Source organism: Cryptomeria japonica, chromosome 5, assembly GCF_030272615.1.
Source record: "Cryptomeria japonica chromosome 5, Sugi_1.0, whole genome shotgun sequence".
Classification (NCBI taxonomy): Eukaryota; Viridiplantae; Streptophyta; class Pinopsida; order Cupressales; family Cupressaceae; genus Cryptomeria; species Cryptomeria japonica.
This window is the reverse complement of record NC_081409.1, coordinates 254,473,990-254,488,554: the sequence shown is the minus strand read 5'-3', so window position 1 is coordinate 254,488,554 and position 14,565 is coordinate 254,473,990.

Below are 14,565 nucleotides of genomic sequence, written 5' to 3'. Positions count from 1 at the left end.
TCATTGATACACATGTGAAATGTATGGGCATAGACATATTGAGTGCAGATATGGAGCAAACAATCCTGTACCACACATGCATCCTAGACCAAATGGTGACCGGATAAGGAACTTTGATAACAGGGTAAATTTGAACTGGCAAATATCTTATGGCAACCGGTTTAGTCCATTCGAGATGGAGAAGGTAACAAATGTTGTTTGCACCTTCTGTAATAACTTTGGTTATGTGGCTATGAACTGCAGAAGAAGAACAGGAAGAGAAAATGTAGGACCCTAGAGATCATCTGGTATGGTTTGTTACCACTGTAACAAACTAGGGCACTTAGCAAAGTTCTATAGATCAAGAAATAGCAGTCTCGTCAACTCTTTCAAGGATCGGAAAAGCAAGCAGAAAGTTGATGTTGAGGAAACCAGAGAAGATATGAATCAGATTTAGAAAAAATAAGGTGATGACTCACGTGGAGAAGAAATTGTTCCTTCACCCAGTGAAGAGAACCCAACACCGGTGACTTAAGCCTGTTTAACATGGCTAAGGGGAGCTTAATGGTAAAACATCTCCGGACCCCTTGTAGAATGAGCAGGAAAGAATTTTTGAATTATGAATTTTGGTGACTTTTTGTTGAAGTGTCATCAACCAGTTTTTCACTTCAGCAGTGAAATTAGAGTTTGTAACCTAAAGTGTGAGCATTTATTACAGTTGGTAAAAAGGGATAAAAGCAAGTTTTACTCTATCTTTTTTACCCTAACTCTTTCGAGAAAGAAATTTGAAGCGATTGCAAAGCCGAACAAAATTGTCTTGGTGTCAATTGGCGAATTGATTTTTGAATAGAAAAATTATGTTGAATCGAAAGTTGAAGAGAGGGGAACGGGTGTGCATTTGGGCATTTCAACCGGGAAACAGAGCGATGTGCAAGAAACAAGGTATTTCTTTGAGTATACCACTTTGAAACTTGTTTAGCTAGAATGGCATCTACTTCTAAGTCTATAGAGAGGTTGATGATCACTGCTGAGCTTGAGGAAGCTCTAAAGGCAGATGAAATTATGTCTTATAATGCATTGTCGCAAGTCCCGAGCGGTGTTGTGCTCAAAGGTGACTTGTCCAGCTATATAGATTGCAAGATAGAAGATTTAGGAACTCTACACATCTATATACAGTTGAAATCACTCTGTGATAAGAGTGGAAAGATTGAAATAAAATATGCTAGGATTTTTGAAAAAGGTTTTCATAATGCCGCCTATTTTCTTGAATATTTTGAGGAAGAACACATAAGAATCATTTTGATTCAAGTCCATAGAGAATATGTATTTGGAGAGGACTCACACAATAACCAAGGAACCTATTAGGGCTATAACGGGTTATTTCTCAACCGGTGAAATTCCTGTGCTAAGAAGAATTTCAAAGGATATTGTCTTCAAATTAACCGGTTCTACATCTGATAAGCGTGCTTTTTCTATCAACAATATTAGAGACCTTGCAGTGAAACTAGCAGCAATGGTGATAGGCTACCAGGTATTTTACTCCAGTAGACTTAATAGTGTTCCATCTGCAGCAATTCATACAACACAGAATGATTATTGATAATGCAGATTATGATATATGTGAAGCCATCAAAGTGCAATTATTTCAAAATTTGCAATCCATTAAGAAGGACAACACACAAAAGTTCAAATATGGTTAGCTATTAGCCGGGTTATTTTTCTATTTTCAGAACTTCCTACAAGGTATTGGAGACATTGAATGGTCCAAAGACCTACCAGTCAATGCACAAATGAAGAACAACATTAAGGATGTGAAGAATACTTTTTCAGCTACTATGAATAAGTATTTTAATGAATTTCAGAAAAAGATGAGCATGAGAATGAGGTTACCTGAAGATGTGGTAAAACACTTTCCAAAGACATAGTCTTCATTGTTACCACTGACTTTTGCTTGATGCAAGCAATTGAACTTGGAGAGGAAGAGATGGAAGATATGAGTGATGAGGTTAATCATGATTTGTTGGTCGGCTATGCTAATACCCTGTTAGCATCGCCTAAAGATAAAAAGAAGGAAAAATTTGACATTGTGGCAGTCCAAGTTGCACCAACAGAAACCGGTACTGCACCTATAGCTAATGTGAAAGGAAAGAAAAAGAAGTCTAATGAAAAGTCTCCTATGAAAAAGACCACAAGGGTGACTCGTAGTGTCCTAACCAAAAAGGAACCGACACCTAAAGTATATGTAAAGAAGAAGAGTGCACCAAAGAAGAGAAATCGGAAATTGATTTTACAACCAGAGTCAGAGGGCATAGATTCTGAAGAAGAACCAAAGAAGGAAAAAGCAACCGACAAAACACCCAAGAAGGTATAGGTAGTGTCGAAGGCAACTACACCTATAGATATTGCTACCTACAAACCTGACACGGTTTTTGAGAGAACAATGAAGACATTAGGAAGAAATAGGTTTGACAATGTCAAAGAATATTTTGATTCTTTCACTGAAGATGAGTAGAAGCAAGTAATCTAGCAGGTAATAACTTATTTGGGTCATTACAATAGATTTCTGCTTGACTTGGAAAATGATATTTCAATCTCTTTGTATAATACTCTTTTAGATAAAAGGGAAGAAGCTATTCAATTGGAAAAGAAGATTATTGATGAAATATTTGTACAATATTTTCCCAACTTATCATCAGATGGAATTAGTGTTTTAGTTGAGCAATACAAAGTATATTTTGATTTTAATGAGAAGATTGAAGCTTCTTAATGCAAAAAGGTCAGTTATTGAGTCTGAGACACATCAGCTTGCCTGTGTAATCAAAAAGAGGGAAGAAGTTGTTCACTCTAGCAATAAGGATGATACTACAGATGATGTTCCTTGACCAGAAATGGATGAAGAGGAAATTGATCAAGCTGACATAGTCTATCCAATCAAGAAGAAGGATGATTCCATTATTCTTGTTGATGAAGATGATCAGAATATAGTAGACCTATCTGGAGACATCACTACACCAAATATGGAGCCTCCTACAATCATTGAAGTATAGGTTACATTAGTTGAATAGCTGGGTATTCACTAAAAGTGGATAATGAACCGGCAACAAAACAACTGGAGAAACCCCAATCTCCATCGGTCATTGAAAAATACTCAAAAGGAGTCTACTGAGAAAGTTGTCACTCAATTACCTGGAGAACAACAGAGCTGAACATAGAGAGAGCTATCATTAAAAGTGTACCCCTTGAATCGGTGAAGCATAAACTACTTGAAGATGATGATGATGATGATTCTTTAAGTATTTTGGGACCCATTGACATGAACACCTTGAGTGCATCAGAAATGATGAAGATTGCTAATGTTATGCAATCTTGAGCACACAAGAAGAGACTGAAAGAGCAAAGGATTGAAGCAGAGACAATCCAGAATGTAGTAGAAATTTTGTCTGGTTTACTACCGGAAACAGTTGTTGCACATCTTCCTACACCCATCAACAAACTTGGTAAGTTAGTTGCAAATGTATCTGATCAAATCAAGTCGCTTGAAGATGCTACCTTAAATGTCTGCTGAAAAGAGCCACAAGAAGACATATGGAGATAAACTAGTAAAGAACATTGAAAGTGGCAAAATGGCTCTATCTAATGATGGAAGTATATTAAAGAAAGCTATTGAATCTGGAGGAAAGTATCTTGCCTCTACCTCCAATGTTTCTTTCTTTTACTCTGACATTTCTAAGAGTCAAGTTGAAACCGAGCAAGAAATGGAAAGGATATGCAAGGCATATGTCCCACTCCAGGACTCCATTCATGCCTTTAACCAGTCTGTAGATGATTTGCATGACAGATTGGTCAGGAATGATAATGAGAAGGCTAAGAGATTCTGATCTCTAAGAGAGCTCAAGAGTCAGCTCACCTCACAGGTCGATATTCTTTAGAGAGCCTACTCCAATGCAGAAGCAATTCTTGCTACTCCTAAAACCTGCATACTAGACTCAATGGAAGACTATTATTCCTAGTTGATGTCTACATCTAAGTATACTGCTCACATACTAGAATCATGGGAAAATGATTTATCACAGATGAAGCAGAACTTCAATGATATTTTTATGAGATTAGCCAATGCATGAAACTTTTTTTAAGTTGCAATATATGCTGAACACTTTGATACAGATTTTCTATATATATGTATATATTTTACTTTATCATTTTGGCATTGTTGTCAAAGGGGGAGTAATAATATGTATGTGTTTTTTTGAAAATTTTGTATTTATCCATGCATTAAGGGGGAGTATTTCATTAAAGGGAAGTATGAGTACATGTGTAAATATGTTGTGTATGTACACTTAGCGGTATTGTATTACTCTAAAATTTTCTAAGTGTTGCCATCAATGCCAAAGGGGGAGATTGTTGGCTTGATGATAATTGTAATATATTCATCACTTGTTGTCATTGATGAAACACTCTCACACACACATATGATTACATTGGCTACTGGTGTAACTTCAATTGGTTTACATTGTCAACTGGTATTTTTAAAGGTTTATCTCTAACCGGTACTCTATGTCAATCAGTATGTGCTTAAGAGATAACCTGTGGCTACACTAAGTCGACATCAAAATGAAAATGAAGATGAAGATGGAGATCAAGCAGAAGATTCCAGGACAACAGATCACATGTTTTGTTCCAACCAGTATTGACTGTTCTAACCGGTATCTGTTCTTGTGATGAGTTACCAACACTATTTTCTTGGCGATCATTTTTGTGATGAGTTATGTTTACTTGTCTAGATACATTGCACCTAGGAAATCATGTTATGATTTTCTTAGGCTGACATAATATTTGAATGTCTATATTAAGACATCTTGGTGAATCATTTAAAAACTGATAGTGATAGAGAGGAGATTATGCGAATACTCATATGCATAAAGAGTGAAAGCTTTTGTTGAAGAGCGATAAGTGTTAAGATGAAGAGCAGTGTTGAATGTACTTAGAATGATCTAATCAAGCAAATATTGTGGTACTCCGAACAGATCAAACCATTCTTGTTGTTTTCTAATCATTGCAACATAATCAAATCCCCTAACTAGGTAAGCTCTTACAAGCTTCATTGTACAAATCCTCTAACAAGGTGATCCATTAGTTTGGATTCTCAAATCCTCCAACAAGGTTACTCCTAATAGGGTAGTACTCTTAACAGGGTATAAGCTTCTAATCAAGCTTGGGATCTCTAATAAGATTCGCTCCTAGCAGAGGACTTTGTAAGGCCTTAACCGGCTAGTTATCTATTACTGCGGATACTTAACTTGTGAGTTTCATATCACTGTGGTTTTTACCTATTTGGGTTTTCCACGCATAAACACTTGTGTTATGGTGGATGTTTTTCTTTTTGTGGATGTTGTTATATCATTTTGGATAGCATGTATTTTGTTTAAATGCTTGATTAAGTTCATCTACTAGTTAGTGTTTGAAGTAGCCTTTTATTTGGTGTCACTGATTCACCCCCCCTCTCAATGCTTTTCAAGTCCATCAGACAGTGTAGAGCCCAATGCAAGAAAACTGTAAAGAAAGGCCGTCAAAATAAGAGTTCTTAGTTAGCATCCCTTGCAAGTAGTTGGCATTTGGGGTTGAGGCCATACGGCATGGAGGTGTGGACGTGTAGCTTTCGTGGGTTTTATGGGAATATTTTATTGTTTTGTTATATGTATGGGATGGGCAATAGTTGTGCATGGAGGGGCAAGGATTGAGGACAAGCTTCTTTCAGGCACCTGGTTGAAAAATTCAAGTGTAGTGTCTATGCTTCCACATTTTGTTGTTAACTTTTCTAGTGTTGGCTTGTTGGGATTTTTTGGCAGTTTGTAGTGGTTTGTAGAGGCTTGCATGGTTCTCAATAGGAGAAAACACACATCTCCATAGACAGTTGCAGGCCTTCAAAAGACATGATGTGGTTTGCTTTTTCCTTTCTTTACCCATGGCCTTTTTACGGAACCCCGTTGAGAAGAATGGGCATGTGCACAAAGATGGTAGTCAGAAAAGTGGACACCACCCAAAAAAAAATTGGAAAAATAGGTAGCGCATACGCGGTTTTAAAATTTCAAATTCCCGCATACGCACTTAGGTTTGTTCTTCCCGAGTCTAGAAAAGGTAGCGCGTACGCGCTGAGTTTAGGAAACTGAGCGTGTATGCACTACGACTCGGAAAATTAGTGCATACGCATTGCTTATAGGAAAATGAGCGCGTACATGCTATTAATCCTAGTAAAATCGTGTACACGGTGCCTGATAAAAAAAGTTTTTAAAAAAAACTGGGTCCTCATTTACCTGAAAAGCGCATTTTTTAGTTTGTTTTTTTTCCATTTTCTAACCTAAATCGCGAACGAGGTGCTAAATTTGTCCTCCAGGCTATGGATCAAGGTTAGTTTTTGTTTTACATTTTGAATTTAATTTCATTCATTTTGATTAGGTTTTTTCATTTTTTGTTTCAAAAACCAGATTCTTCTAATCCAGAACAAGAACAACCAAATGCACCTCCTGAAAACCCACAAGAACAACCAAATGCACCTCCTGAAAACACACAAGAACAAACCCCAATTCCTCCTTTTGACTGCACAGTCGAAACACAGGAAGAATTAATTAATCAGTTAGGGCAAAATACATTCAAAATCAATAGACTGATTGTAAAATTGAAAACTTTTGAACTTGACCATCATCAATCCCTCACCACTAGCCTATAAACATTAGCTAGTGGTGCCATAGTTGTTTCCACAGAAATTACCAAATGGGGAAGCTTTAGGGATAGGTGTCGTCAATTCTATGCCAATGGGCTATCATACCATGGAGTTAAAAACAAAAATATTTCTAAACAACAAATATGTGCCCTTTTTGTTGACCCCAAAATTGGTCAGTCATTACCTCCTAATGCAAAGAGGTTTCCCATACATTGGTGTACCAATGTGCAGATGAAAAATCTTTTTTGGCAGAGGTGGTGGATGGTCTTTGACGATCCACCTTGTAATAATTATGAGGTGCCATTATATTTTTTGAGAAAAATATATTGTGAGTTTGTGCTCAATGTGCGCTCAAATTATTTTGACATGAGAGAGTTTCATAGTAGAGGTGGTGGCTCTGCCCAAGATAGACCTGGAGCCCATAGGCGATTAGCTGCGGAGAGTCATTGCCCCCTAGCACCCAAACCCAAGGTGCATCAGGCTATCCCATTAGAGCTGAAAGAGTCGATGGAGCTACAGACTCTTCAAGCAGCCACAACATTGACTGGTGCCATCATCCAGCATAGGACATCATTAGCACACCCTATTGTATTGGATGATGAGCCATTAGAGGGCGACAGAGAGCTCATCGAGCATATGTGTGTCAGTAGCTCGGGGATATGCTCGGGGATAGATGATGCAACCAGTGCAGATGGATACTCATATCATCTATGCACGATTTGTGGTTGTAGATGTTAGGCTCACACGGTTGAGGATGTCGCACTGACAGACGAGTTGATGGACATGGTGTTTGCCCATGAGCCACAAACACAGGTGTGTTGATTTTAATTCATAACATATTATTTATCAATCACTTTAATTTTGTAATTACATAAATAAATTTTCATTCATACATCAATTTAAATTGAGACAAATAATATGCATTTCAGGATGCAGCAGTGGTATCCCATACACCTCCCCCAGTTACCACAGCTACAACTTCAACGCCTGAGGTATAAATTTTGTAACATGTTAAATAGAATAGTACACTTTGAATTCAAAAAAATACAAGATATACTATCTTTAATGCTTGGTCCAATTTCTGGTTTGTAGGTGTTGACAAGGGATGAAATGTCCCAGATTGATGACATCACGCTGTCAGCAATCGATTTTGGCCTACAAAGCTATACGGTATCATATTTTGTACAACTCTTTTTATGTATTGTTTTGATGGAATATGCAAGTCATTTCATTTTAGATTATTATAATTTATTATCTGTACTAATATCTCATGTTAATTTTCTATTTTTAGGGCACCCTCTCCGTGTCTACGGCTGTGCGAAGAAAAAGAATATCTCAAAGATGCCAAAACGTGTGAATAAGGTAATTGAACACATTTTTAGTTGTACAATTATTTGAAAATGTTGAAATCAAGTATTAGTTGGGGTTTGTATATTGATTAGTGTTTTTTGTCTATTTTACATGTACAGCGGCCATTTAGCTTTGTGGATATGTTGAATGCACCTGATCTGCCCACGAATCAAGAGAGGGTAGAGGTATGTATCTCTACTTTATTTTCTTGATTTCATGATTATGTGCACGCGTACATGTGAACTTGTGATATATTATAATCTTATATTTTTTTCATACAGGAAATATCCATACCTATTTCGTCAATGGTGAACCCTCCTCCTTGCACTGGAGAAGCATATCAGGATCCGGTACACTTTTGTTTGATATGTAAAATTAATTGTTTTCAACCTTCAATACTTATCATTATATTAATTGTATTTAATCTTTGTACATTTTTTTGTATAGGTAATAGCGACCGTTTCTACATCGATAGTGAGCCATCCTCAGTCCATTGGAGAAGCATCTGAGGCACAGGTACGTCATTATTCTCAATATTATACCTTTTAAGTGTTTTTGATATATTTATGTTAGTACATTGTATTAATTGTACATTTAATCTACAATAGACTTGTTCGTGGTACAGCCATAGCGTGGATCCATTTAAGTATGTCTTCAAGAAAACTCCTAAGAGTGACAAGGAGAGGAGAGCAAAAACATTAGCTCCTGGATCAGCCGATGAGGTAATCTACATTTCAATTGCAAAGGAATTAAAGTTAAATGCATAGTTATGATGTTAATTGTGAACTATTTTCTACAAAAGAATTCTAACTTGGCTTTTGAATTGTGGTTTTGCAGCCATCTACAGAGCCGCGTACTGCATCGAAGAGGCTTGATTTTGATGATCCACCAGAAGTTTAGGATCATATAGTGTTAGTTTTGGTCATAGAATTACCAATACATGTAGATATATTCTACATTTTTATTGTATATCGATTTGGATATGGCATATGCCACATTTTTGTAATACTTGTATTGACTTGGCAGACATGCCTTTTTTTATATATATAAATATCGATATTCGATCCAATAAATATGTAATGAGTTCATTATTTTGTATTCGTTGTATTTTGTGGTTGTACTTTTATAAATTTAAATGAATATTTGCATATGTAATCAACAATATGAATATAAACAACAAAAATATATGATATAAAGCATTGCAATCGTGGAATATGATTTGATAAAATTTCTAAAATGTTGAATTAACCCTACAAAACTCTGTGTATTCAGTTCATTATTGTGTATTCGTTGTATTTGGTGGCTGCCCTTTTATAAATTTAAATGAATATTTGCATATGTAATTAACAATATGAATATAAACAACAAAAATTGACAATATGAATTTAAACAACAATGTGTTTGGTGTGAGAGCACCCTCACACTCGCAATGGTCAAATTTTGTTCCTTGTGTGCACAAACCAACATTGCGAGCGTGTCCGAGTGGGTAGGTTTATGCTAGGCATGCCCCTATCATGCATCCCAAAGCACCAGAACGTTGAGAGTCATACCCTACCAGTGAGATCTCTCAAGTGCCCTGAGTCCAAAAAATTATCAAAATTTGACGGACTGTTTCTTCCAATCCACGACACATACGATCAATCTATTTGATATCGTAGGGTTGCGTGAGGCTCCTCTACATTGTCCTATCTTGGTTTTCGACAACTCGAAGCTATTTTCAATTAGTAGCATTTTTTCGCCTACTCAAAAAGTCGTTAGTTACTTGCAAGGAAAAGTTGCAAGATTGGCTAGAATTGATTTTGTACCTCGTGTGCACAAACCGACGTCATGAGCGCATCCGGGTGGGCATGTTTACACTAGGCATGCCCCTATTGTGCATCCCAAAGCACCAGAACGTTGAGATTCATACCCTACCAGTGAGATCTCTCAAGTGCCCTGAGTCCAAAAAATTGTCAAAATTTGACGGACTGTTTCTTCCAATCCATGACACATACGGTTGATCTATTTGATCCCGTGGGGTCATGTGAGGCTCCTCTACAATGGCCTATCTCAGTTTTTGATGACTCAAAGCCATTTTCAATTAGTAGCATTTTTTCACCTGCTCAAAAAACCGTCAGTTGCTTGCAAGGAAAAGTTGCAAGATTGGCTAGAATTGATTTTGTTCCTTGTGTGCACAAACCGACATCGCAAGCGCATCCGGGTGGGCATGTTTATGCTAGGCATGCCTCTGTTGTGCATCCCAAAGTACCAAAACATCGAGAGTCATACCCTACCGGTGAGATCTCTCAAGTGCCCTGAGTCCAAAAAATTGTCAAAATTTGATGGACTGTTTCTTCAAATCCACGACACATACTATCAATCTGTTTGATCCCTTGGGGTCGTGTGAGGCTCCTCTACAATGGCCTATCTTGGTTTTCTATGACTCAAAGCCATTTTCAATTAGTAGCATTTTTTTGCCTGCTCAAAAAACTGTCAATTGCTTGCAAGGAAAAGTTGCAAGATTGGCTAGAATTGATTCTATTCCTCATGTGCACAAATCGACATCGCGAGCGCATCTGGGTGGGCATGTTTATGCTATGAATGCCCCTATCATGCATCCCAAAGCACCTGAACATCGAGAGTCATACCCTACCGGTGAGATCTCTCAATTGCCCTAAGTCTAAAAAATTGTCAAAATTTGACGAACCGTTTCTTCCAATCCACGACACATACGATCGATCTGTTTGATCCTGTGGGGTTGCGTGAGGATTCTCTACCATGGCCTATCTCAGTTTTCGACAACTCAAAGCCATTTTCAATTAGTAGCATTTTTTCACCTGCTCAAAAAATCATCAGTTGCTTGCAAGGAAAAGTTGCAAGATTGGCTAGAATTGATTATGTTCCTCGTGTGCACAAAGCGACGTCGCGAGCGCATCCGGGTGGGCATGTTTATACTAGGCATGCCCCTATCATGCATCCCAAAGCACCAGAACGTCAAGAGCCATACCCTACCGGTGAGATCTCTCAAGTGCCCTGAGTCCAAAAAATTGTCAAAATTTGATGGACTATTTCTTCCAATCCACGACACATATGGTTGATCTGTTTGATCCCGTGGGGTTACGTGAGGCTCCTCTACAATGGACTACCTTATTTTTCGATGAATCATAGCCATTTTCAATTAGTAGCATTTTTTTGCCTGCTCAAAAAACATCAGTTGCTTGCAAAGAAAAGTTGCAAGATTGGCTAGAATTGATTTTGTTCTTCGTGTGCACAAATCAACATCACGAGCGCATCTGGGTGGGCATGTTTACGCTAAGCATGCCCCTGTCGTGCATCCCAAAGCACCAGAACATTGAGAGTCATACCCTACCGACGCAATGTAGAAGTTGCTTGACAACTTTTTTGACAATTTTTTTGACAACAATGACAATTTTTGCTCAAATTGTATCTAGTCTCAATCTATCACCCCTATGACCCAATAATGACTCAAATAATTATCCATGATTGTACAAGAATCAAGAATTCTCATGATTGACCAAGGACACATCACATATACTCAAAACATAGTCACAAAACATTGACACACAAAATAGTCACAAAACATTGTCACATATTATTCAAAAATTTGCCTCTAAATATGGTCAAATCAGCTCTTGGCTATTTGATTATACAAAAAATTGTCTTACAAATAATCTCATGGGATTTTATACAAAATTTGGCATTACAATATATGTGATTCAGCTAATCGCCATTTTATTATACAAATCATCTCATGGGCTTTTATACAAAATTTGGCATTACAATATGTGCGATTCAGCTCATAGCCATTTTAATATACAAAATTTGGCATGTACATATTTACAAATTAGCTCATTTCCACTTAAATATACAAAATTATGCCCCTAAACATGTAAAAATCAGCTCATGGACATTTATATATACAAAAAATGAATATAGAACAATTCGTCGATGATTTATACAAAATTCTCAAAATCATTCTACTTTGAACCGTAGAATCAATCAAGTGAGCCTTCAGGATTGGCTCTAGCCCGTATTGTGTCAAGTGTTGCCTCGTGGTCAGATTCACGAACTTTCCATAAAATCTTGTTATGAGGTCTACCATGATACTTCATCAAATGATAATTTGTTGCAACAACAAGGTTAGAGAAATGAAGAATATGTCTATGTGTTTCAAAGTCCTCGAACAACCAAACATCAGAATTATTGATAGGGTATCTCCGAAGCCATGTTCCTATCACGACAACAGACCCTATTGGGTAGTCAATACCCTCTTCATCAATGATTGTGGTTGTCAATTTTCTTTTGGGCTCAACACAATGACACAAATAGTAATTTGTTCCTTCTTCATTGTTCTCTTCTGCAACAACTGCATACACATGACCTGCATTTTATAAAGTGTTAATTAATACCAAAAATAAAGTATGATGTACAACAAAATGAACCAAAAAGAATACTAGCAAAAAAATTAACTCAAAAAATCCCCTGAATCCAATAGGTCGGATACATGGTCAAAATCCACTGATGTCTCCATCTGGCTCAATTGTAGTGCTTTGGGAATTTGATATGAATCAATGGGAACCAACGATCTATAAGACCGTTTGTCAACCCACTCTTCTGATTCACATTCTTCCCACAAACAATACATGCATGAAGAGCAAAAACATACCATTTGTCTTGTATAAATTACCAGTGAACTTGAATTTGAACTCATAAATGAGTGCATGTCACTCGATCCTGCAACTGTACAACAATCTAGATAGTTTTCAATGTTAGATTCAGTAATCAACCAAAAATATCTATGAACCAATGACGAACCTGGATTACGTGGACCCATCGTAGACTTACACCATCACACAATTGTTTCTGCATCTACAAACTCAACACCACCTTCGTACTTCAATTCTTCCCTGGCTAGGGTTCTTTTCACACATGCTCTTACACCATCGTGCTCTTCCTTACCATGTCCAGCCTCAATGAAATTCCAAAAATGTTGTACACCGCTTGTCACATGCATCCTTGTTAGCCAATAAAACATCCTTACATTCTTGAATTGTACAATGCAATTATCTGACCATATTAAGTGTCGGTTGTATCGTATGTTCCTTTCCCTTAAACTATCATAGAAAAATTTAAAGCATCCTTGTACAAACTCTGATGAATGAGGAGAGGGGCGAGGGAGAGAGATGGAGAGAGGGAGAGAACATGGGGGAAGGGAGAGGTAGAGGGAGGAGGGAAGGTAGAGAGAGGGAGAGAGAGAGAGAGAGAGAGAGAGAGAGAGAGAGAGAGAAGAGGGGGGTGGGAGAGGGAGAGAGAGGGAGAGGGGAGGGGAGAGGGAGAGAGAGAGAGAGAGAGGGGGGGTGGGAGAGGGAGAGAGAGGGAGAGGAGAGGGGAGAGGGAGAGAAGAGGGAGAGAGAGAGAGAGGGGGGGCTGGGAGAGGGGAGAGGGAGAGATGGAGAGGAGAGGGGAGAGAGAGAGAGGGAGAGAACATGGGGGGAAGGGAGAGGTAGAGGGAGGGAGAGAGGGAGAGAAGAGGGGGAGGGAAGGTAGAGAGAGAGAGAGAGAGAGAGAGAGAGAGAAGAGGGGGGTGGGAGAGGGAGAGAGAGGGAGAGGAGAGAGAGAGAGAGAGAGGGGGAGAGAGAGGGAGAGGGGTGGGGAGAGGGAGAGAGAGGGAGAGGGGTAGGGAGAGGGAGAGAGAGGGAGAGGAGAGAGAGAGAGAGAGAGGGGGAGAGAGAGGGAGAGGGGTGGGGAGAGGGAGAGAGAGGGAGAGGGGTAGGGAGAGGGAGAGAGAGGGAGAGGGGTGGGGAGAACATGGGGGGGAAGGGAAAGGTAGAGGGGGGGAGAGAGGGTGAGAAGAGGGGGGAGGGAAGGTAGAGAGAGGGAGAGAGGGAAGGAGAGAGAGAGAGAGAGAGAGAGAGAGAGAGAGAGAGAGAGAAGAGGGGGGGTGGGAGAGGGAGAGAGAGGGAGAGGAGAGGAGAGAGGGAGAGGAGAGGGGAGAGGGAGAGAGAGGGAGAGGGGAGGGGAGAGGGAGAGGGAGAGAGAGGGAGAGAGGGAGAGAACATGGGGGAAAAGGGAGAGGTAGAGGGAGGGAGAGAGGGTGCAAAGAGGGGGGAGGGAAGGTAGAGAGAGAGAGAGGGAGAGAGAGGGAGGGGAGAGGGGAGAGAGAGAGAGGGAGAGAGAGAGGGAGAGAACATGAGGGAAAGGGAGAGGTAGAGGGAGGGAGAGAATACATGATAAAAATCAAAGAGGAAGTTGCAGATAAGAAATAAATTCACTTACTTCTATAGAAGTGCAGACAGTTGTAGTGGCGTATGGAGGGAGAGAAGAAGAGAAAGAGGGATGGGGTACGGAGGAAGGGAGAAGGGGAGAGAGAGAGAGAGTGAGAGAGAGAGAGAGAGACCTTGTATGTGTTTTAGAGGGAGAGACGATACACTTATATGTGTATATATATGTTTAATATATTATATGTATATAAACATATTATATATACAATGTCATATTATACACATATTATATATTAC